Below are 24,567 nucleotides of genomic sequence, written 5' to 3'. Positions count from 1 at the left end.
GGAATTGTGCTGTAGGTGAGCGTTTGATGGGGCATGACTTTTCAACTTTTCAATTAGTTTCTCATATTAAAAAACTGCCTGAATATTGTAAGATACATTCTGTTCCCTCTTGCAGGTAATACGTAGCATTTTATACATTGCAGTGTTTTAAGAATCATCTTTGTAATTAAAAAAAAAAAACCAACAAAYATGAACCTCTTTAATTCTGCTATCGCATATTCCTTTAAGGTTTATTAAGTATTCAGGCTCTTCTGAGAAACAAAAACTAAAAAGGACAGATTGAGAGGGAGAGAGAAGAAAAAGCAAGCTGCTTATTTGTGCTGGTCTCTCACTTCAGTAGCTTTTGCTAAACAAAATGTTTTCCACGTGGTTAGTTATAGGTATATGTATATGTGTTAATAACACATATACAAAACACAGGACACAATTTTAGTATCTTCTACCAGTAATGGCCACTGATACATGTACAACAAGTTGCAGTGCTGGCTTTGTCCCACATAGCATACAATGCTATTCACGATCAAGGAATTACTATTTAAATCCCTTAATAATTTAATATCGAAGAAGGAATTTACATTAGCAAAACAGTGGCTCAGTTACAGCAGAAGTGAGCAGCGATACAACTGCAACAAATCTAATGCTCTGGGGCAGAATCCTGTCGTCCCCCCCGCCCCCAGCTGGCACCAACCACTGTCCACGGCTCTTTTTTTTTTCTTTGCTTAGATACAAATCAAAAAAAAATTCATTATGTCATGTAAGAGCTGGCAGCAACTTTTAAGTCCCCACTTACACTAGAATTATGATGGGTGTTATCATTATTGAAATCAATGGAGAGAAATGGGGAAAGGAGGATTAACTGATAGGTACTTTTTTTTCCCCTACTGTAGATAGGTAAATCCATACAGCTTAATGTTCATGTCACTGTTCTGTGTGCTTTTGCTGGGGATCTGACTTCCTGAAGCTGCTTAGACTTTTCTGTCAAAAATCCTATGGTTTGATAATCCACCTTAAAGATTTTTACTTCGTATTTCACTGGCTGTGCTTAGGACACAAGGCAAATCCTTTAGTTTGTATTTGTTTCATTTCTGTAGGCTACTTTTCCCTGGCTCTTGTTGCCTTTATTCATTGCAAATTCTTTCCTTACATTCTTCTTCTTTCTCATTTCTTCCTCACTTCAAACAAGGCTAAACATCTTTCCCCTCTAAGCTATCTTATCAATGGCTTTAAGAACAGTAGACCCAGCTCTTCCTGAACGGGGGATTAAAATGGGCTTATTTACCATTATAAGCAATGTAACATCTGCAATCTCTGCACCTTTCACCAGGATGATAGTTACAAATTGCAACTGGGTGCATATAGCATTGCCACCTGAACTGACATATTCACTTTCATTAATTGATTTCATTAAAATGTGTCAGCTGAACTGAAAGCACACTGAACTGAAGAGTAAACACTTGAAAAAACACCCAATATTTACTACTTGCACGACAATAGCACTCACTATTAATTTGAGTGAGCTGAGCCAGTCCCCGCAGTAGAGTCCTGCACGAGACAGCGAGGCTCCCGTGAAGGCAAGGAYGTGGTGGGGGCCTCCCGAGGGGCCCAAGCAGATGCTTCCAGGACAAAACAGCAGCGGTGCAGACAGGCCAGGAGGTTTTCATAAAATTTTAGGAGACAGAGGAATTAGGAAGCTCTTCTTCCTCTCTCCTAGCAGCCACGTTCACCTCCACGACTGTGGGGGAGAGGAAGGTCTAGGACTGCTCCCGATGCTGTAAGAGGGAGGGTCAACCAAAGAGCCAAGAGGAGGAGAGTGAAAGCGGAGCTGATGGTGGTGGCATCTGTGGAAAAGGCAACTGCAGCTGCCCCACAAACTCGGATGTTGCTGCTGGCAGCGGTCACAGCAGCCGTCACTAGACAGATGGGGATGCGGGGATCAGTGGTCTGGGATCGGCCTCCTCAACCACGGGCAAAGTGGACTGTTTGTTGTCAGAGGTATAGGTCTAATTCATGTACATCTAATGCTGACTCTTCTTCCCAGGTACAACAGAGAGAATGTGGAAGAAAGAAAGGAGGCAGTATTATTCCAATTTTACAGATGGTTGCCAAAGCATGGTAAAAATAATCATTTCCAGGAAAAGCCAGGAGTTTGCTAGAAAACTGTGACTAACCTGAAGTTTCTCAAGCACTGTGAACCAACCATGAGAGTCTCCTTCTCTATTTTTCTCTCATTTTAATATACATACTATTCTGTTAAAGAGTCTTTCTGTCATTAGGTCAGTAGGTTCTTTAGCAAAATCTGATAAAACTTTACAAAACAGATTTTTCCTGCAGGAAGGCAAAATACTAGAAAGCTATGTCTATTCCCAGCCATATCTGCTTAAAAATGGAGTTGACTCCATTGACAGCTAGAGTCACAAACTGCATGACATAATTATTTCTCCCTCCAACTACCTTGCTGAAACCATTGAAGAGGTTTGCTTATTTTGTCCTTTCCTTCCACTGAAAACAGAAAGGGATCTTTATCACATAGTTTTACCAAAATACAATGGGAAGAATGCAGCAAACATACTTATTGAACCCTTGTTTTCTCTCCCATCTAACTACCCCAAACTTAAACCTTGTGGAATTGAACTTGGAAAATCTCTACAAGAGAAGTAGGAATGAAGGAAACAGGAATGTAAGGAAAGATACTACTGCATAAATTACCATGCTATATGGGTGTTTTATACATAAATGCATGTAGCTGGGTTTTTTGTATGTGTAACTGCAGATAAAAGGTTTCAGCCTAGAAAGTGTTAAATATGCTGCCTTGTGTTCAACAAAGCATTTATCAAACTGTTAGTTTTTAACATAAGAGTAAAGATACTAACTTGAAGTCACTAGTCCTATTTGGAGATCGGGACATATCTAAATGGTCACTTACAGAAAGATCGCTTAGCCTCATTCCGGATGGAGCTCTAAACCACAATACAGTGAATCTATTTACACTACTATGACTAACATCCCCAACACCATGAATCCCACTGCTATTAATTAATGTTGTATATGATGAAATGCTAAAGTTAGAAAAAGATCCAGTCAACTTGGCCTGAAAAGTGATGGCTGGTTTTACAGATGGAGTCCTGGCAATGCTTAAATTTCTACTTCATGTTTCATCTTCTTATCGCCTTTCTACTGATGAAGTAGTTTATGAGAGCCTGACTTGTGTAAGTCAAAATCAGTTGGATTTGGTTAAAAAATTGAGATTAATAATCTGAGCTAACCTTGATGAATTTGCATAAATCAAATGATGGGACGCACCCCAAAACTGCTACAGACTGGGGGAGGCTATCATTGCCAGGGGGTGGTTAGCAGTAGAGCTTAATAACCTCTGGATGCAAAAGAGGACGTCTAGGCACAGCAAGAGAAAGCTGAAATGAATAGCAGTAGTGGGAGTCCCATATCATACATAAAGCCTGAGAATAGCACCTCTAATAGAAGCTACAGTTTCTTGATTTTGACTGAGAACAACCTAAATAATATTTTTAAGCATACATTTGATGAGGGTAAAAGTTAAGTGACCTAAAGCCATGAGATTGCTTTAAAAGTGATGTCTTTGCAACTTACTACAAACACGAATATTTTTCTCCAATAAGAACTACTTTGAAAAAGTATTTCAATATCCAATAAAATTCTTCAAAAATTTACTCTGAGTAGATACTTGAAAGGAATTTATATTTTTAATCCTAAAAAGGGGTAAAACTTCTTTTCCTTCTAAAATAGAAAATGGACCAGAAAATCTTGATATATCACAAGTAAAGTGTATATACTTTATCTGTGTGGCTAACCTTTACTAGACACCTGTTTATCTCCTGTTTTCTATCACTTAAGCTTGCTACTAGCATAAGAAATGAGGAGAATAAAATAAAACTTAAAAGGTAAAGATTTTTTTTAAATATAAAAGCCAGTAAATCTTCTAGCTCATAAAATCAGTGAAGCAAAAGCAGCACAAAGATACAACCTTTTCTTTTTAATTTTGATCCTTTGAATTTAATCCTCTTTCAGTAAATAGTTTAGTAAATCCAAAGAATAGATATAAACCACTGTGATGCATTCAGTCATTATAAACRTTAAATCTTATAATGGACTACACCTTGCAACTGTCCTCTAGGCAGTCAGCCAAACTGCCTTGACTTTCATAGGATCTTTCCCAGATTAAGAGCTGGAGAAAAAGACTGTAGCAATTTGCCATTATAATATCTTTTTTGCACATTTTTAGAAATTTTGTATGCATTTATGTCCAGAACCACATGTTCCACTTTTTTCACTTGTCACAACTCGAGGAGTTGTCACATTTCATTGATGCTTATGTCCTCTCAAAACAAGACTGCTTCCAAGCCCCATCTGAAAAGCCATGCTACTGATATTTACAGCTAGAGTATGATTACTCCCTAAACATGCATTTCAGCCATATATTCCCAACAAGCAGTGATAATTTTATAGGCTGCCATGGAGGATGTATTTCACTTAAAGAATCTCCATTCTTGGGAAGGTGGCAAAGATGAAGTCATGAAACAGAAATTCTAGCTCTTCACACTTAGCATTATATTTAGATGGTAATGCATGAATCCCCTATCTTTAACAGACCTGACTAAAATATGAAAAAAATGTGTACTACAGTATTCATAAGCAGGCTTTTCAGAGACTCAGTGACATAAAACATCTTCACAGGTATCCAAGTAAGATGCAGTCTAATGGAAAATTATACCTGAAGCTCTGGATAAGATCATGACACCAACTTTCAAAAGTTTTCATTTGTTATAAAAAGTCAGAAGTAGCATAAAAACTGTCAGTATTCCAGTYATTCTAAATAGTCTTTTGAATAGTCTTTAGATATTCTGGAAAATGGAATTATATTTCAGGTCTGTCCCTTTCTACACAGTGAAATTGTAACTCCCTGAATCTATTAATGTGTATTTGTAAAAGTTGGTGCAGACATCATACCAGCTGTGACCATGACCATATGATTCATTAGAAGACAGAAGTTAGCCTTTTCTTATCATGTGGAATAGAATCATCTAGATAACTCCATCTTTACTGGAAATCCTTAAACCCCATTAAAAAGCAAAAATCATTAAAAAGAAGTTCAACGTCATAAAAAATGTCAAACCACAATATTTTAAAACTCCTGGTGGAAACTGAAGCTGCAAAATGCTTCACTGTTGTAATTCCACTGTTGAAGCTCAACTTTTCTCATGATTTGTTTATGCTATCTATTTCTTAGCAAGATTTTTTCTGCTAAGAAATCTAATGATTTTTCAAGTGTTTGCACTTGAGGGAACAGATTGATCATTTTCTAAACTACAGGGAAAATCCTGTCACATAGAGTTTCAAGAGAGTTATTAACTATCATTTGTAAAACTCCTATGTGTCTTTAGCAACAAAGAGCTAATGCAGCAAGCTTTTATTTCAAATTTTGAAACAGTCAGTGTGTGTCAAGGGATGGTGTTTTATAACATTTGCTTTGATTCTACCTAAATGATACATGGCCTCAAACGTTCATGCTCAACGTCTGCCACAGCTGTGCAATGCCACGGGTGGCCCCAGCCACCCCAGCAGGTTAGATTACTAGGCTTCACCAGGCTGCTTAGTATAATGCGACCCACCCTTCCATTAAATGCAGCATGCTTTAATTGTTCAAGAGACTGCATCATTCTGCCAAAATGCATGCAGGTTAACTCTCCTGAAATAAGTAATTTCACTGAAATTTCTCTAGCTGCATCAGTCACGTAGCCTTTTAACTGGGATATCATCTCTTATCTATTTCTCCTTCTGTGCTCTCAAATCCATGCCATACCTAACTCTTCCAGTACAACAGGTCCAAGATTCAGTGTTTTTTCCTGTCACGTAACTGAAATCTTAATTTAGACTTTCATGTTTTTGCATCTCAACTATTGTGACCTCCTCTTTTCTGTCCTTGACAAGTGCTGTCTTGCCCCTCTTCTTATACACTCAGAATAGTGCTGCAAAGATCATTGTTCTGGCTTGKCACTCCAGCTGTCTCAGCCCTCCCTTTACATTTCTTTAATGGATCCACTTCATCATAGACGAAACATTTGCCATCACTTTCGAGGCCAGTTGTAACTTATTCCTGCTATGTTTGGACACTATTGACATTTAGACAATACTGAACACTTCAAGCATTAATGCTAGCCTTACTTATCCATAAATTAAATTTTATTCATAAGAAATGTTGCTGTCTCTAATATGGCCCCTTATGAATGGAAGGACTTCCCTTAATATTCTGAAATACCACTACTTCTGTTCTCCTTTAAATTCCTCATTAAAATAAATTAATATGAAGTCCATAATGTCCTGCCAAAACCTCAGAATTTAGAGTGCTGTGGTCATTGAAAAACACTCTACCCATAATAGTGCTTGTCTGCTCTCCCATCTCTGTTACTTCTACCTGAGGACTCATTTTATTCTTAGATGTTAGGTGACTTGGAGGTGTTTCTGTTGACTTTATATAACTATGTAGAGCTTTGCTTACTGAAGTCCTAAACCATATCGATAGCATCTACAGGGAAAAGAAGTACAGGCAATGATTTGTAAGAGAACTGATATTTAGCCTAGTGGGATATGAAAACTGATCTACTGATCTCATTCTTCACCATCCTCCAAAGGCAGTCATCACAGTCGAATTTTTTGTCCAGTATTAGGAGAATTATTAGTTAGTCACTTTCTACAAGACTCAGATCTAAGGGATATGTATGCATGGGAACTATAGTTCTACTCACGATTCGTGATGCACGTCTCTGAAAGACTTTGCTTTTGTAGAACAAGGCTAAATAAACATAAGCAGAGATTTCTAAAAGCAGCCAAGGCACTCAGCACAATTTGTGCTTCTAACTTCTTAGGGTCTTTTTGAAAATGCCTACTCAGAAAATAAGGCTATATATGAATTAGTAAATTAAATGTTAAATGCAACTGTTATTTTGATCCACTAGCAGAGAATGGCTGCATCCTCACTTTACATCCCTCTCATCCTCTAATGAATGGCCATGGGCAAAGCCACAGGCACAGTCTGCAAGGAATAGTACCTGGCCTGTGCCGACTCCTGCACCCTGTCCAGAGATTATTTGGGAGAGCTAGCACAGGCCAAAAGCATTCCAGGAACTCTTCTAATAATTTAAGAGAGTAGATGATAGTGTCTCAATGTGCAAGAATGTTTCCTGGCACTGTTTAATTTACTAGTCTAGACACAGTCTAAGCTTATCAGCTGCATTTTAAGTGATTCAGTGTAATAATTTGTGAGCTGACATAAAAGGAAAATATCTCAAACTTCCAGAAGAGCTACTCTAATTTTGAGCACATGCATTCAAAAGGGTAGCCAGGGCTGCTTTAAAAGTCATAGACCTTGTAGGTCTTGCAACCAAGAGAAATCACTATGAATTTACCATGTAAAAAAAAATTACTAGTTAATCATGATTTTAATGACTACAGTTCTATCAAAATTTTGCTAGGGTGATTCTCCAGATTTACCCAATCTGAACTTCACTGAGCCTGTCATGCTGCTTTTATCAGGGCATTTGTGACAGTACTGGGTCTAAGGCAAAACAATTCAGACTCATTCAGATTCTTCATTGCTCTTACAAATGAATAGTATGTTAAAAAGGTTACTTCAACAGCTTAACAGCAAGTTTTGTAAATATTACAGAAAAACAGAATTTGAACAGGGCCTTAATGCAGGTTAGTGAGCTAGTTTTGAAAACATTTATAAAGAGATCTCTGTGAGCATGAGTAACCTCACAGAAGTACAAAAAGCTGGAAAGCAGCCTTCATGATTGTCACAACACTGTTAATAATTCAATTACTTCCGCACTCTTAGCTTTTGCTCTTTTTATGTGATCATGAGAGCCTGATGATGATAAAACTAATAGAAGGAACCTTCTTTTACAGAACAAGGAGAATTTCTAAAAACTTTCTATTACAGCTTTCTGCAGCTGTAAATGTTAAGTAAAGCTTTAGTAAACTAAAAGTAGTTTCCAAAAATCATGAAAAAATAAATGACTTGTAATTTTCTTTTCAAAGCTGTGGGAAATTGTCTTCTCCCATGGACCGCTTTTTAAGATATAACAACTGCAATTTTTTTTCTAATAAATAGAGAAAGGAATACTATACATTTAATTGTTGAATATAGGAAGTATGTGAGGTGGAACATTTTAGAATTGTCTTCCAAATGTGCTTAATAAAACTTTAACATTCATCTCTGTTTCTACTCAGTACCGTCTCTTTACCCTAAAAGTTATCTTTTTTCTCCATGATTATTGCCTTAAGATTGTTTACATGACATCAGTCATGGGATGAAGACAACTCAGCAGTAACAGCTTTAAGCAAAAACAGAGATAATGAACAAAAAGAGTTTCCTCAACATRAAGAGCAGTGGTCTGCACATACACTGTGGGATTCGGAGTTCATCGGCTCCTCTGAGAGGTGCCGTTAGCCTGGAAAGACCCTTCACAACCATCAACAGCCAGATCGCAGAAACTTAGCAACTACTGCCAACCCTTATTTTCTCTAGAAGCACTTAGCACTGCATGATTACAAGTATCACTATGTACTGATAAAGCATTCATACAGTATGTGCAGTTATTGCATTTGTAAAACCACATATAACAAACTATATAGATATCTCAGCAAAAGGACAGTTTTGCTAGTAAAATTTATTAAAACTACGTTAGGGCTTTCTAAAAACACAGTTATGTCAAACACAGCTTTTCAAACCCTTGTCCAAGATTATAATCTCATCAAGAAACTATAATGAGGGATTACCATAAAAAACAAACATTATGTAAGCTTGTCTCCATCACTTCCTTTTTTTCCTTCATGCCAAAACAGGCAGATGTGCAGTTACTGTAATACGAAGCATATGGGTGCTTATACTTTTGAACCCAGAGCTCTGGACAGAGGGTAAGAATTTTATCACACAATGTCAGCATTTGAGTGAGGTAAACATTTTTGTCCAGACAGCAAAGGGGGAAGACACACTGTTAATCATTAGAAATACACTCTGCTCTTTGCTGCATTTTTTGCTGCGTATTATTTGGAAAGCTGTCAAGCTTCCTGGGGGCTTTAGCCATGAACATTGTGATAAATATGCTTTATCATAAATATGTTTAGCAAACATATCTATCACCTCAAAATTAAGGACTGACAGAAGAGTTCCTCCAGTTCATCTGATGCAGCATGTGGATGTTAGCCAGACTTTTCCTGTTAATCCCTCGTTGGTTCATTAGTAACTCACTGCAGACAACAAGTGACTTTTATGCCAATCAACAGTAAAAAGTCACAAGGAAGCCTAGCTCATACATCTGTGGAAAACAGCTTGAGAAATTGGAACAAGACAGCATATTTTAAAGTTCTGCTTAAAAAAACACTGCCACCCAAAACAAAACAGAAGCAAAGAGCCAGGGAAATGTGAAGCCACTGCCTACTGAACCTTACAGTCTGACTTGGATCACAGCGGGCTGTTTGAGCATGTTTCTAATCTGAACAGGGAGCTTCTACTTTCAGGAAACCAGAGTTTTCCCAGAAGTGGTTAGCAGGACAAACAACACAACACGAGTGACAAGCTCAAGTGTCATTTTCAGGCAGGTTACACAGAACTAACCAATGTCTATGAAGCAAATGAAGCAAACTGACAGGTATACCCAGTTTCCAAGTCTGTTTACTGTAAGCTACCCAGAGGACTATGAAGGAGCCCAACAAGTTTGTTTTTAACATCTTGACAATCCCTCTCTAAATCCTTTCCTGCAGCCCTGCACCTCGTAAGAGCCCAATGCATACGAGTCCATGTTCCTGAGCCAAGCTCACTGCAGGTTACAAAAGTCAAAGTCTTAGTTGTGCTAGGAGCTTTGTTTGGATACCAGCGTGATGCTATTACAGAAATTCACTCAAGGGTGCAGTAGGGTGTCTGAAGAACCAAAGGATACTGGGCTATTTTTCACATGGTGAAAAACCATATTACAAATAACTTACATCAACCATATATCCAATAGTAATGTTGGCCCCATTGATGCCCAATGAACTCTAAGAAATGAGGGTTATTTTAAACTGACTGATAAGGATTGATGGCCATTTTACAGGCACAACTTTACATGAATGACCATGTATGTTAGCAGTCTCAGCAGACCGTCTGCATTAGGCTGGGAACCTAATCTAGTTCAGTTGCATTTCTTTACAGAATAGGTTTGAAGTGCCTTAGTGCAACAGTCCAGAGAGACATAAAGTACTGACATTTACTATTTAAATGAGTGGAAGATTTCAGCGCATAAAGCACTAAAACTTGGAGACTTTCCACAGCACTAAATTCAGTAAAGCTAATCTTAAATTAATAGGGAGAAAATACTTCTTGTTATCTAAACTCTGTCTCCCTCTCCTGTCTTATGCAATATACATGCCCCTATTATTGTTTACTTTCTCTATTATTACACTCTTTGGTATCAGGTGAATAATTTTCTTTATAAAATGGTCATTTACATGCCCCCCAAATTACCATTTTYAATCAGATTATTATTTTTAATTGGTTCTTTAGAGCTCATCACGCTATGCCTTTTGAAAGCTGCTTTTATATAAATTTAGATTTGTTGCACTGGAAAGATTAGGTCTTGATGTATACCTTTTCCATGACTTTCTGCAAGGTGGACACGCGTTTCAGTGTGAGATGGTAACCTCCCAGTTGGCTTGTACATTTTTGGAGCAAAGAGAGACCCATCAGAGATGTAAAGCACACACAAGACATCAAGATTTGTTTACACACTGATCTTTAAAAAGTGACAAAAGTTAGTCTTTAAAATGTGTCAAGAGTGGCTTATGTATCAGAAATTGTTATGACTTGTCTGTGAGTTCTTGTCAGATGACAGAGACTGTAATTTTATGTAACTCTTGCAGAGATATATAAAAACGATTCTCTGGGTATCACGGATGCATCATTTTCCGTTATGGCAATGCAACATTACATGTGTCTGAAAGGGACATGAAAGATTAATTTTGTTGTAAATTCAATATCTTATGGAACACCATATGTAGTCTTCATGTTTTAGATATATATAAATTAAGAACAAATACAATTTGATTGTATTGAAACTAGTATTGAAAACTAACTCTTATTTCCTTTTGCTCTAAGCCTGATATAAATGTTCCCACATTTGTCCATCTTAGATTTTCTCTAACTCTATGAAGTAGTGAGCTCCCTATCTTGTAAAAGAAAAATCAATGTTATTACAAATGAAAATGCCTAGAATAGTCAGTGAAGTGGATCTAAGAGATCAAATAAGTTCAACGTCATTCTAATATAACACACTAAGATGTTTGCTCACAGATTCAAAATGTGAGTTTACTATTTCAAGACACAAATCTGATAGGTAAGTATGTCAGCTTTAGGGATGATCTCTAAAGCAATAATCTGTAATGTGACTGATAAAACTAACCCTGAATTCAATGAGCCTTTTACATTTAGAAATAATAGTTTCATTTACTATTTATTTATCCATTGCACTATCGACTTTACCATGGTAAGTTTGATGCTTTCATCAACTGTCATATTAATTTTGGCCTCTTTATCAGATTTGATCATTTTCCAGTTCACACTGGACGTCTTTCTCAGATATATTATGTTGCAGCAGCCAGTTCCGCACTCCTCTAGACCTGACACCATCACTATTGCCATTGTGCATCTCAACATATCTGAGGTTAAGAATGAGCCTTTCATTCCTTTCTTAAAGTCCATATTTTTTCAAGCTTGAACTTTAGCATGACCTTGATTTTTGCATTCCTCCATTTATATTTGCATTGTTTGATAAATGATTCTATCTGCAAATTCAAGGTAGTTATTTTTCTGTATTCGAAAGTAAATGCTCTACTAAGATCAGACTGCCCTGTGTTCTGAAATAGTGTTCCTCATGGAAAGTCATTGAAGGAATGTGAATAGAATCTAGTTGTATTAGAACCTCTTTTTTGGTGCATTTAATTCTGTACATCTAATTACAGAAACTGATACTGTAATTGTCTTACAGTATACCTTTATTAAATTGCTATCATACTGTAGTATATGTTATCTGATCTTTAGTAACTTGGAGCCGAGTACACTGCTAGCAAGTATCACATTTGTACTGAAGAAACAACCACAGCAAAGATAAGTGTAAGATTTTACAACATATGGTTTTTACTTCTAGGTAATGAATATGCTTCATCACGCGTCTTGTATTTTAAGCTATTAATGTTCTGCATATATCATGACCTTCCTACTAATTCACAAAGAAGAAATGTAGTTACAACATCCCTGTGAAAAATCCACGTTGCTCTTTAATTTTAGTATCTCATAAAAGTTCCAAGAGAAGCCAGATAATATTTGCTTTGCTTTTATCTTCACCGGAAATATATGACAAAGAGAGTTCAGAATGTTCCAGGGAGTTTGGAAATGTATAACAATATGAAATACTACATTTAAGGCACCTCAGTTGGCAAAACACACAACAAAACCAAGCGTGACCACTGAAAAGCCTTACTACTGTTAGGTATTTCCTTATTTTGTATCTCCTATTGCCCTATCTGAATGCCTCATCAGTTTTTTGATTGATGCAACAGTGATATTCAAGCCCTGTGCTCTCTTCTGCCATGAAATGACACTAGGATCTGTGCAAATTTGTGTGCGTGTGTGTGTGTGTATGTGTATGTGTGTGCGTGTGTGGATAAACTAGATCCATAAACAACCATAACTCTATTTTGCACTATTTATGAGAAAGTAAAGATAAGGCRAAGATGACTGTGAGAAGTTGTCTGTTCCCCAGAAATAAAAAAGAACAAAGAATTAAAAGTTATGAGTAATTAAAAAGCACACAGAGATAAAGGAAGAGAGCAGCTACGGACAGATATGGTACGGTTCAGGGCTCCAATTGCCCAGGTCTGCCACATTTAAAGGATACACTGTCATGAAACGAAACATCAACCTTTTTCCCATGAGATATTTTGCTACCATTATTCTCAGAATTACAGATAACAGTGAGTACCAGAGCCCGAATTACAGATAACAGTGAGTACCAGAGCCCATATTATTTTCTTGCATTCCTTTGAAAACATATAAAAGGACTACCCAAATAGCAAGGTCAAGCACTGTAAAGATAGGCATCAGAAGCTCTATGTTGTGTATGATGTCCCYGTAAAACCCTCTCACCAGCCTCCTCCCTGTCAGTTTACATGACAGAGGCAGAGAGGCAGAGAAAAGGTTAATTTCCACATACTACCAGGTGATAAAATATTCTGCAGAGTAAAACAAAAAAAATTTTTTTGAATGCTTCCTGTCACACAGGAGGACTTAAAAATTTGAAGAAAGTAGATTGTGTCTGCACTTTCTGTCTGGAAAAGTGCTAACACTGAAGATGAGTTGGAAACAAGATGAGTTGGTTAACAAGAAGGTCCTTGAAAGTCCTTCAGAACAGTATTTTGATATCTGATATGAAAACAAAAAGGTCTAAAACTGAACAGAGCTAAAGAAAGAGCAGTATGGAAGAAGGAAAAAAGGTTCTAAAGCACTTTCTTTTCCCCAAATTGGGAACTGGAGGGTTTAAATGGTATCCTGAGACTGCTATTCTATAAATAAATTTTAGGATTTAATTTAGACTCAGGTATGAATATAGCCTTATCATTGTACAGGAGTGCTATGCAGTTAAATGTATACATACCTATACACACCATATGGGAGTGGGCAGTGGTAACAGTCATTAACATTGTACATTCTTCTTTAGYCTTATAAATGTGTTTCAAATATAAAAGTCCTCCTTCATAACTTCAGCCATTCCATATTTTTTTCCATCTGAGGAATATTCCTCTTAAGTAATACAAGGATTTTGCATCATATGAGGAATCCTGAGCTCCATATTTAACGCAAACAGCAAGCTCAGGCAGAGGGAAACCACAGGAGCAGAGATCGTCATGAGTAGAGAACTTCTCCACAGAAATTTTCTACGGTGATACTGATGGCTGGAGCAGATTCCACAACCTCTTGCTTCATATGAGGAAGACAACCCACAGGACGATGGCAAAACGAGTTTGCCAGTAACTTGTTTCCCAATATGCATCTGCTCCGCAGTGTGGGTTTCAGTACTTCATCAGTGAAGGGTTCTTGCAGAGCTGAGCTCTGGAGCGCACATCCATTGCAACCCAACTTCTACAGAATCCTTTTGCTTATCTTCCATCTCCCAGCAACACAAGCAGGATTTTTCCCATGATCCTACTTCTAGAAACCCTACAAACCATAGTGCAGTGATTTTTTGATGCCTGTGGTTCTGCAGTTTGCTTGTCATGGCCTGTGAGTTTGACTATTTCCTGAGCTTTCTGTGACCTTATTTTGAAGCAATGTTTTCATTTCATTGCTTGCAGCAGTTTTCAGTATAATTTTTCTTCATCTTCTCTGGCTATTTTGTGTCTTTGAACTATTTCTTGCTCACATTGCCAATCACTAATAGCATGAATCACTCTGCAGCTTCCACTTTTGGATGAGTTCTCATTGGTCTCCTTTGTCATGAGTGCTAATCACTTGAAATATGAACGTGAAATTCCAAGGAGAAAGTTTGTCCCTGCTTTTTCCAGGTTCTTTTCCAAACTGTTACTGCATGCTAAAGGCTGCTTCGAGTTCATTACATAATTCAGAATCATCATTCTTTCTGTTAAATTATTCAGATTTGCTATGAATCATTCTGTAACTAGACTCTCCTCTTTGCATCTTTGATAATGCTTTGCATACTTAGGACTTTTTTTTTTTTTTTTTGCTTTTCTGTTTCATACACTTAAATATCTGTCTAAATTTTACAGCTAGAAATTAAAGCTGGCCCACTTCACACAAAAAAATGAGGCAAATGCTTTCAGCAGCTTAAGAATTCAACTTGTGGAGCAACTTAGTTAATGGTGATAGTCTTAACTCTTTCTGGAAGACACTGTCTTAGACTTTCCTAAGTTCAGGGCTACAGTCAAAAATATTTGTTCTGGATTATTTAAATCTCCTGATTAGAACAGACCACTTAAAACATCATTGGCCAAATTCCTGAAGCTTCATATCTCTCTAGGGCAACCCAGAGAGACCTCTAAGCTGATTAGGAATTTTCCAGATGGCAGATTCAACCAGATGATACTGCTCATGGTTGCAGCTGAGCCACAGAGTACTATCTTTTGACAATTTAGTTGCGTGCCAAATGACAGTGATCTGAGATAAATTCTTTATCCACCTGACACATTAACCACCTATTCCTATCCCTCACTGTTGGATTTCCAAGCTGGGGTGGGAAGTGTGTGAACCTTTTGTCCTCACCAATGCCACACGACTGACACGGAACCACAGGACTGAAACACCTTCAGGACAAATCAAGCACATCTGCTGCCCGTATGAAACTTGCTTTGAGGCTAGAATTGGTCCTATTAGTGCTGCTGTTACAGCACCTCAATATGAATGCTAGATTACTTACAGTCATAATTAAACACAGTAATTAGACTAATAATGATGAAATAATGTAACTAAATTAGATCTGCAATTATTCCTTCCCTTTTTATTTATAAAATTGTTAAAAAATCCAGTCAGAATTAGAAACCATACATACAGTATGAAGATGATCATTGGGAGAGCAGTCATAAGCAACCTTGAACACAGATCAGCAAAAAAAAGAGAAAAGTTTAAATGAAATACCAGTGTAACTTTTTCTACACTGCCAAGCAATGGATGGATCAGGCATACTGGTATATAATACAAGGAATCCTGTTTGAATTCATCAAAATACAGAAACATACATTCACTCCTCAGTAAATAACATATGTGTATGAAACTGCATGTAATGTTCTAGCCATTCAATATCAGGGTTCAATTCTACTATTTACATTCAATTATGGATGCATATACTATCTTCATGCATTAGCAATCATAACCTAATACACTTATAAGGACAAGGATTCCTTTCAGGGGAAAAACCTCGGTATGCAAAAAAAAAACCCCAAACGAAAACAAAAACAAAAAAAACCCTCAGGGTATTCCTCACAGAGTTTCATATAATCTTTTTCTTGTATAGGAGAGCTATATGGGATCTAAAAGCTAACCTTTTCACAGATTTTTAGGTTTTCACTCCCTTTATTCTAATCATCTTATCAGGAATTCCTGTTCCCATTCTTAGTGCTGCTGATGAAAAGTAAACTGGATCCTCCTGCGATGGCTCTGCAGACACAGGCAAAATTAGCTTTCTTTTGGGACTCAAACGATCACAGTAAACATCCTAAGCTGCTTCTTTAGGTATCTCAGGAGCAATATTTCCACTAAACCACTGTGCAGACATAAATCATAGGTTCTTTCATACTCCTGCTGGTGGACAAGGATTATTTTTCTGGGTCAACAGAAAGGATTGCCTCTGATTCTTCTTCCCTCAAATGACTTCTTAAAGTTTCTGAGAGTTTAGTGGGTATATAGTTTTATCTGTTTTTTTTTTTCACTTTATTTCTCACTGTCTTGTCTAATAGCTAATATCTTAAAACACCTTTTGAGCTTAAAAAATGGAGAAAGAATCACCAGAYGATTGGAAGCTCTGCTGTATGCTCTAAAATTTCTAATATCTTATTTCATCCTCTACCTGCATGCAAAATCTTTCTGGCAAATCACTCTTTGTTAGGAAATGGATCTGTCCTCGAAAGTATTAATTTTTATTAGTTCATCACCAAAAAGAGGTATGACATGCTTCTATCAATAAACATCTTTTTTTTTTTTGGATTAAATATATTTTTTAAAACCTTCAGTCACAGTTAGGACTATAGTTAAGTGAGTGGTTTGAACAGTAATCCTAGTCTGTTTGCATAACTAACCATAGCAATTTTCAGATGAATTGCGATAGAGGTTTTCAGTCCCTTCATCTAGCTTCCATCTTTAACAACAGTCAATAATTGCAGTCTGGAGTTAGTCCAGCATACAATTTATTTTTTATTTTGCCCGTAAAAAGTTTTGTTGAAATAGCTCTGATGGAAAAAGGCAAAATCTAGCCACAAGAATCGTTAAAACAAACTATTAAACACATATTCTTTGCTGTGGTTTTCCAACATGATCTTTTTGATAGATTAGTCATTTCTACAAGGAGTTTTTTCCTATTTCCAAAAAACATACATACATACATAATATGCTCATTTTGACTACACTGAGAACTGAACTTCCATGTGCCTTCTTCACAGATCCATTCACACTGTATATCCTTGCTAGGTGGTCTTACACTTTAGTTAACTAAGACATGAACAAATACAGGATAAAATGCTACAAAAGAAAGCCCAAGATGTAGCTTATATGATTATTAAAAGCTTTAAACAAACTGCTAACTTTTGTGACAATACCAAAGTGCCTTGCTCTCATAAGTACAGAGAAAATTCTGAGGAACTATTTGATTAAATATTCAGGGAGTCTCCAGAATGCCTTTTAAAAATATCTTTAGTCCATATAACTGATAATCCATGAATCCAAAGTCTATGGAGTTCAGGAGTACAATGATACACTCCTAATCTAAATATACATGTGCCAGCTCTAACCATTATTTAAGTTCGTGAGGTCAGAATAAAGCTGATTCTTTTTCTCAATCAGATGTTAATTAATGTGTTTAGTAATTGCTTAGTAATAGTGGTGTTGAAAAGTCATCAATATTAGGCATTTCACACCTCCATATTAAAAAAAGCAGGTGGACTGTAAAAAACTAACATGTGGCATATCACAACCTGATACTTATTACTACCCGATACTAGGTATGAGAGCTTTTGAGAGATATTCCTATAATCAAAAAAGTGCTATGCCCAGGGAAGGTTAGTAGACTATCTGGTATTTTTCCTTTCATGTGGGAACCATTTTCCATGATCCAGAATAAATTCAGAAGACATTTTGAAAAACTGCACAATTTACAGGGAATCATTCCTCATCCTGATGACTTACATCAGTGAAACTTGTTCTGTGCATGAAACTCTGAAGTCTGTCCTAGTCTGTCCTATTGCCAACTCACTACTTTATATTGATGCAAAAGTACTAAAAATGTCAAGGTAAAAATTTAATATAATAATTATCTGAAACCAGAGGAAGATGTTCAGAGATACACCTGGGTCTGCTGAAAGCTAAATACATATAGAACTTACACTTCAAGTATAAAAAATGGGATCACTGAAGTTGAGTGAACTCTTGGAAATCATGACTTATGGAAGACAAAAATAACAAAACAAAAGATGTTCTTATTGGAAAGAAGACTTAAAATATACCTTGGGAAAAAAAAGATATGAGAGAAACACTTAATAAAAATACTTTTCAAAGAATTCTGCAGACTCAAAATTATAAATTGTAGAATTTAAGGGATCTCAAGAATCCAACTAGTCCTTTCTCTTGTATTATACTGATATCACTCCTGACAGACATTTTAAAAACATTAAGAAATTAAAGCCTAATCCTGCCCTGAGTACTCCAGCACTTTGTAATTCCACAGAAGAGTTGACCTCCACCCCAGCCCAATATTTTCCCCAAATCCCCCAATATTTTTTGCTGTTATTTGAGTCCATTTATTGTCTTATCCACACATCTCTGTAAATCTGTCCCTCATAATAGTCAGGTCTGAATCTTTGAAGAAGTAACTTAATTTTCATATGTACTTTCATATGTATCTTGCTTATGAACCTCTRCTGCATTATGTTTTTTTATCCAAAAAAAGAATATCTAAAATGTTCGAGCTACTTTTAAAAACAGTTTTGTAAAAAAGGAAAAAGAAAGTCATTGGGAAACACATTTTTCCTCACAAATAAGTCTAGAAATTTCAGGATCATCCAGAATAAGTTCTAAAATATTCTGCTGTCTGTGGAAAACATAACTCTTACTAAAACTGACTACCGACTACTTTGTTTTTCATTATACTCCTTCCTCTATTGCTTCTCATTTAGGTTATAAGTTTCCCTAGACATTGACTGTATTGTTGTACACATTCAGAAAATCGTATCAGGTATATCATAATCTAAATTGTACATGTCAATAAAATGAAGGAAGGCAACCAAGCTTTCTTTTCAAGTGGAACATGGCTGAACTGAAAAGTCTGATGGTGACATGCTTTTTATTCCATTTGGAAGCCACTATTTATAATTCATTTTGCCTCTCAGATTCAGAACAGCTGAAGCCAGCAAAATAATTCTAGTTTTACACCGTTTAACTAAGGTCAGCGTGTGTCCCTGGCTCATATAAATGTATACTGTGATCATGTCCACTGAAAAAAACAGCACATGAAGCCTCACAATATGTTTGCCCATTGCATTGGAAAGGAAAGTCCTACTTAGAAGTTCCACAAATACAGAGAATGGCTGGGCACATTGATTTTGCATTTCGAGCTCTACGTTAGTTGAAAGATAAATGAACTTAGGTGTAGTCATAGCATTCCTGACTTGCTAAAAAAATTACATATCTTGTATACATTATTTATTCAAGCAAATATTTTATGTAGTTGGAATGATTTCATATCTTGTATGAAATAAATCTGGCTTTGATATAGTAGTTTGGTGTGGAAAGCTTTGGGGTGGTTTACTACTCAAGCTGTAACAAGTATTTAAGTCAGGACCCATTTTAAAAAATTTGATCACTACATGTTTCTGACCTCATGAACTCTTCTGGAGCAATTCAGTGTCCCAGTAGAGAACCTGCTTTGTGCCAAGGCAGCTGCTGCCAAATTTTCAACATACAAATTATTCTGCTCTTGAATGTGTTGGTCTCTGGGCAAAGATGAGCCCTAAATTACTGTATCATTGCACATTAACAGTTTATGTGGCTGGATTTCAACTCCATGTACTTTACTGGACACTAGAGAGCTTTATTACAGTGTTCAGGATAAACTAAATGAAAATCAAGTATAGATGAAGTATGGGTCATCCATGAGCAGAATTCAAAGAGATGCAAGAAAGCTGAATAGCATCTGTTGCAGCATCCATAAAGACAGATGGATTTCCAGAGCATCTGTTATCAGGAAAAAACAACAACAACAACAAMAAAAAAACCCAACAGAACAGTTTGGCTGAGGTTGGGCTGTGTCCTGTTAGACAAGAAGATACCCAAAGAAAGCGGGCTGAGAATCATCTGGACACACTTTTGGCTTTGCTTTAGGGTAGACCCAATCCCATTTTGAGTGCTGAGAAAGCACTGCAGGAGATTTCATAGAGCTCAGGGGAACAGTATGTATAAGATAATGTCTTTCTTCTCACAGTTGAAAGAGTTCAGCCCAAAACAAGCAAAAAAAAAAGAACCTCCCCCCCACTCCCTTCAATCTGTAAAACACTAAGCAACAAGAGCTGTATAAACATGCGGTCCCAAAGGCACTGGAGTTGGTTCACCATTGCTCTGTAATATATGGTAATTTACAGAAGTAAGAAATGAGTGTAAAATCCTACCAGTTCAGAATGGCTCACATATATTATTTAGTAGTGGAGTAAATGCTAGTATATGAGCATGAGAAAGAAGATGATTGGGGCCAGCAGAAGACTGCAGAACAAGACATCTCTGTCTTTGAAGTTGATAGTAACTTACAGTTTTAACCTCATGATATATGTTATACTTTATGAACCGCAAATGAGAGTGAAAAGACAGCATGAGATATTCTGTCCTTTTTCTTCCCAGGCATGTTCTGGCTTTGCAGCTTGCTGGCTCTGATTTTAGGAAGCACATGGTCATAAGGAACTTCTCCCTGAGGAGCACGCTTGTATTGCTGGAATTTGAGGGTGCGGGACAGATTAGTCTTGTTACAGCTGCCACATAAGTCTCAGCGTGCATTCCTCACTTATGCAGGGGATGACTATGACTTTAACCCTTGTCTCCCAGCCATGAAGAGAAGGAGTTACCGTGTCACGGCTAACGCAGCATGCACCAAAGAGAGCACAGCTATACGCAAGCAGGCACCACAAGCCTGACCTGTTGCAGCACGGGGAAATCTGCAGGACGACTTCAGCGCGGTGCTCTGGGGATGGGATTCCTCTCCCACCGTGGGGAGTACCGCTGGCTACCACAGCTGCGGCTCATGCATCTACAGCAAAGTCCCTTCTACATAATTCTCCATTGCCTTGCAGCCAGTGCAATCATTCACAAGTAAAATGCTGCCTGTCAGAGCTCTCTGCCCATACGGGCAGATACTGCCATCCTTGGATGGTGACCTGGGCCCAAACTGGTCATCGAGGGGAGGAAGAGTACCATTCCCAGCTGCTAGCCTGGAAAGCCTGCTTGCCATGATTCCTTTTTTTGCAGGAACACATAAGCAATTAACACAGATTTAGGCCTTTGTAATTTATTCACACTGAAAATATGCACCTCGTGTTTTAAATAACTGTAAACAAATAAAAACTCCAGCTTATTAAAGTTTAATTCAAATATTTAAAAAACTCCAAACTTTAATTGAAAGCTAGCACCCTGTTTAGACCAGGCTATTTTAATGGGACAGATAATACCAAATAAAGGACATTCACAAAGAGAATTCAGCTTTACATTTCGGCTTGCTTTAACACAAGCTAATGGAGTACCTTAGATTGCCTTTACATTTTCAAAAATAGAAGGTACATGAACAGACACGCACATCAGATTTTAAGAGAAATGAGTCAGGGCTCTCCAATTTTATTTCTTTTCATTGCTCCCTTATTTTAAATTTGAGAAAAGACCTAATTTGTGCATCTTACTACATCCTTATCAAAGTCCTGTGAGTGTAGTTAATCTCACTTTATCTGATCAGGATAACAGCAATAATAACACTGTGAAAAGCAATAGACCACATTGTTAATGTGGTTTATTGAAAGAGATAATGAGATCTGGTATCTTACCTTGAGAGAAAAATGGACAAATAAAACTTTTCTGGATAAATATTCTTGTCTATGACTTGGATAGTATTCAAGGAAAATTTCAATTTTAATATTCAACTTCACATTCTTAATGTATTTTGGAAATTGCTTCATTTCTATATGCATAGCACTTGACACCTACCCCAAAATCCCTAAGTATTTCTCAAAAATATTTTGCAGGAGTATTTGTTTCTCACCTTTAGAAAGGGAAATAACACTAACATGTAATGAGCTGCCTTTTGTAACAGTTACGGAGCCAAGAATACAACCTGTATATCCTGTTGTCCATCCTGGTATTCAGTCTACTATATTAAAGCTTAAAGATATCTAAGACAACACTCTAATTGTGTTACTGCAGTTCCTATAATTGCTTTCAGAGTGTTCTTAGTCTACTATGAAAGATTAGAAAAGAGAAGGTAGAGTACAGCCTTGCTGGGAAAAAAATTGTAATTTGGAAAAGGCAGAAGCTGACCCTATTTTATAAAATAACAGATGACTAAGGGATTAAGCTTAAGAGTCTCCAAGACTGTTCAAAATTTTTCATCTTGAAGGTAGAGTCTGAATCATAATGGCTTATCAGCTACTGAAGTTCACAAACTCCTTAAAATCAAATGTGTCAATAAATTGTCTATACAGATTGATGACTGTCCATTTATTTCTACCTGCTGTGTTCTCTAGCATAGCATTAACTATGCAAACAGTCTAATATTTTACTTGCTTAACACAATTTTTCCCTGAGTGSTTCTCATTCTGAGTATGAGCTCTTCACCCTCACTTGAACCCTTACATGCCAAATGAAAAGGATAAAGAAGAATAAAAGGGGAAAGGAAAGCTTTTCAATTCATGTTATGACACAGTACACAATACATGGCTATAATGAGCTTTATTTTGAATTGCACATGCTATTGAAACACCTTCTGGCAGACACGTAATATAGACCAAGACAGTACCTACAACCAATAAAAAACCTGGATTTTGCCACTCCTCAGACTGACCCATGACCACATATACAGTGAGATTAATGAGTTGGGACATGCCATACCAGCTGTGCATGAGCTGCTCTGTTGATCTGCACAGGTGCAGTAATTTCCACAGTGAAGAGATGACTTTGGATTTTTTTACAGAACAGCTCACAGCCCAATCACTTGGGGCCTAGTGAGGACTCACTGCCTAAAAACTGAGCTGCGCGTGTTTGGTGGCMATTTATCCAGATGTCAGCTTGACTGCAGCTACTTCTTTAAGTGGGCTGCCAGATGTTTAGACTGTTCCAACAAATTGCTAAATTCCTCTTTTTCCATTCTCACTAAACTTCCAGATTATCCATAGTACTCTGGAAGTCTGGGGGCTCCAAACAAATTATGCTTTCATCTCAAGGTAGTCTGAGGTTTGTAAAATTATATTCAGGCAGAGACAAACCCCTTAAGTCATGGAAGAAATAGACCTTGCAACAATGCATATAACTCAGAGAAAGACAAGACCATTCTAGCTGGATGTGGTAGTCACACTTTGGTTAAAATTATGACACCACTTTCCATGATGTGCAGTTATAATCACTCCAAATATAAAACATTTAGATTTTCTATGCATGCTTTCTGCTTCACGAAGAAAACATATGCTTTCTTAAGTCCAAATAAAAGTGGAGCAGACATTTCTGAGACTGAAGATTGTGAAAAATTAAGTAAATTGTATTTTTCCCCCTATTGAATTATTTGAAAACCCCTAGAGATTGCATGCTAGACAAGAGCCTGAAATATGGCAGAAAAAAATTACAAGCCTCAGAGGCAGACTGTGATGGATTTCTCATTGTGCTGTCAGAGAGGACTAAGGGAATCTGACTGGAAGTTTCACCCCTGTTATTTGGGTTGTGGTCAGCAGAAGAAAAGGGAAAAGGAATATTCATATGGGGCTTAGGTATTAAGAAAAGAAGGAAAAACCAGAAATTAAACCCTTAGAATACTGTCATTTAGCTACTTGCTAGTATATAAAATTGTTTCTGTCTTTAACCTGAGGCTGAAGGAGCAAAAGAACTGGAAAGAAGACATGCTTGCAAACAGCTGATGAGCTTTACACTGTAGCTCTTTTCAGACTTCTCTGTTACTTGGTTAAGAAAGTAGGACGGAAAAAGGTTCTTATCACTACCTTCTTTTTTGGGTATCAACAGGTAGGAAAGAATATTCAAATGCAGTACTTTAAGGGAGTCTTAAAAGCCACTCTTCTCCCACCGCCCCATTCTCTGTGAAGAGAAATTGCAATAAAATGATAGAACACAATGTTCATGTGCAGAGGAACGTGAAGAGCAGCCTGTGGGAGGACTTGTGGCATAGTTGAATTAAACAAGGAGGTATTTAAATTAAATATTGTGTTTAGCTAAGGGTGAAAATTATACCGAAATGACAGAAAAAGAAACAAGTACAGAGAGAAAAAGATACTATGGGGACTGGTTAAACGGAAATGTGGGTGAGAAAGGGAATGTTTGGGTCCACAGAGGGTGAAGAGATTTGAATGAGAGATTTCGCTATTCCTTATTTACTCTGTCTTTACTTTTTCCCTCCTTTTTCTTTACTTGCTGTGGATCTTTTCCTTAAGTTCTCATCAAAACTATGTAAATATATTTAAATTTACACAAATTAGCATTGATTTACATTTCAGCTTTGCATATCTACGCCTTTTTTTTTTTTTTTTTTTTTT

The 24,567-nt window shown here is 37.0% G+C and overlaps 1 protein-coding gene across 3 annotated transcripts in view; it reads right to left on the bottom strand.

Annotated features, from left to right (window-relative positions):
- KCNIP4 (potassium voltage-gated channel interacting protein 4) overlaps positions 1-24,567 on the bottom strand; it is a 467,467-nt gene that overhangs the window by 227,923 nt on the left and 214,977 nt on the right. The window lies entirely within an intron of this gene.

Source organism: Apteryx rowi, unplaced genomic scaffold (assembly GCF_003343035.1).
Source record: "Apteryx rowi isolate R43461 unplaced genomic scaffold, aptRow1 scaffold_355, whole genome shotgun sequence".
Taxonomy (NCBI): domain Eukaryota; kingdom Metazoa; phylum Chordata; class Aves; order Apterygiformes; family Apterygidae; genus Apteryx; species Apteryx rowi.
This window is presented reverse-complemented; position numbering and strand designations above follow the sequence as displayed.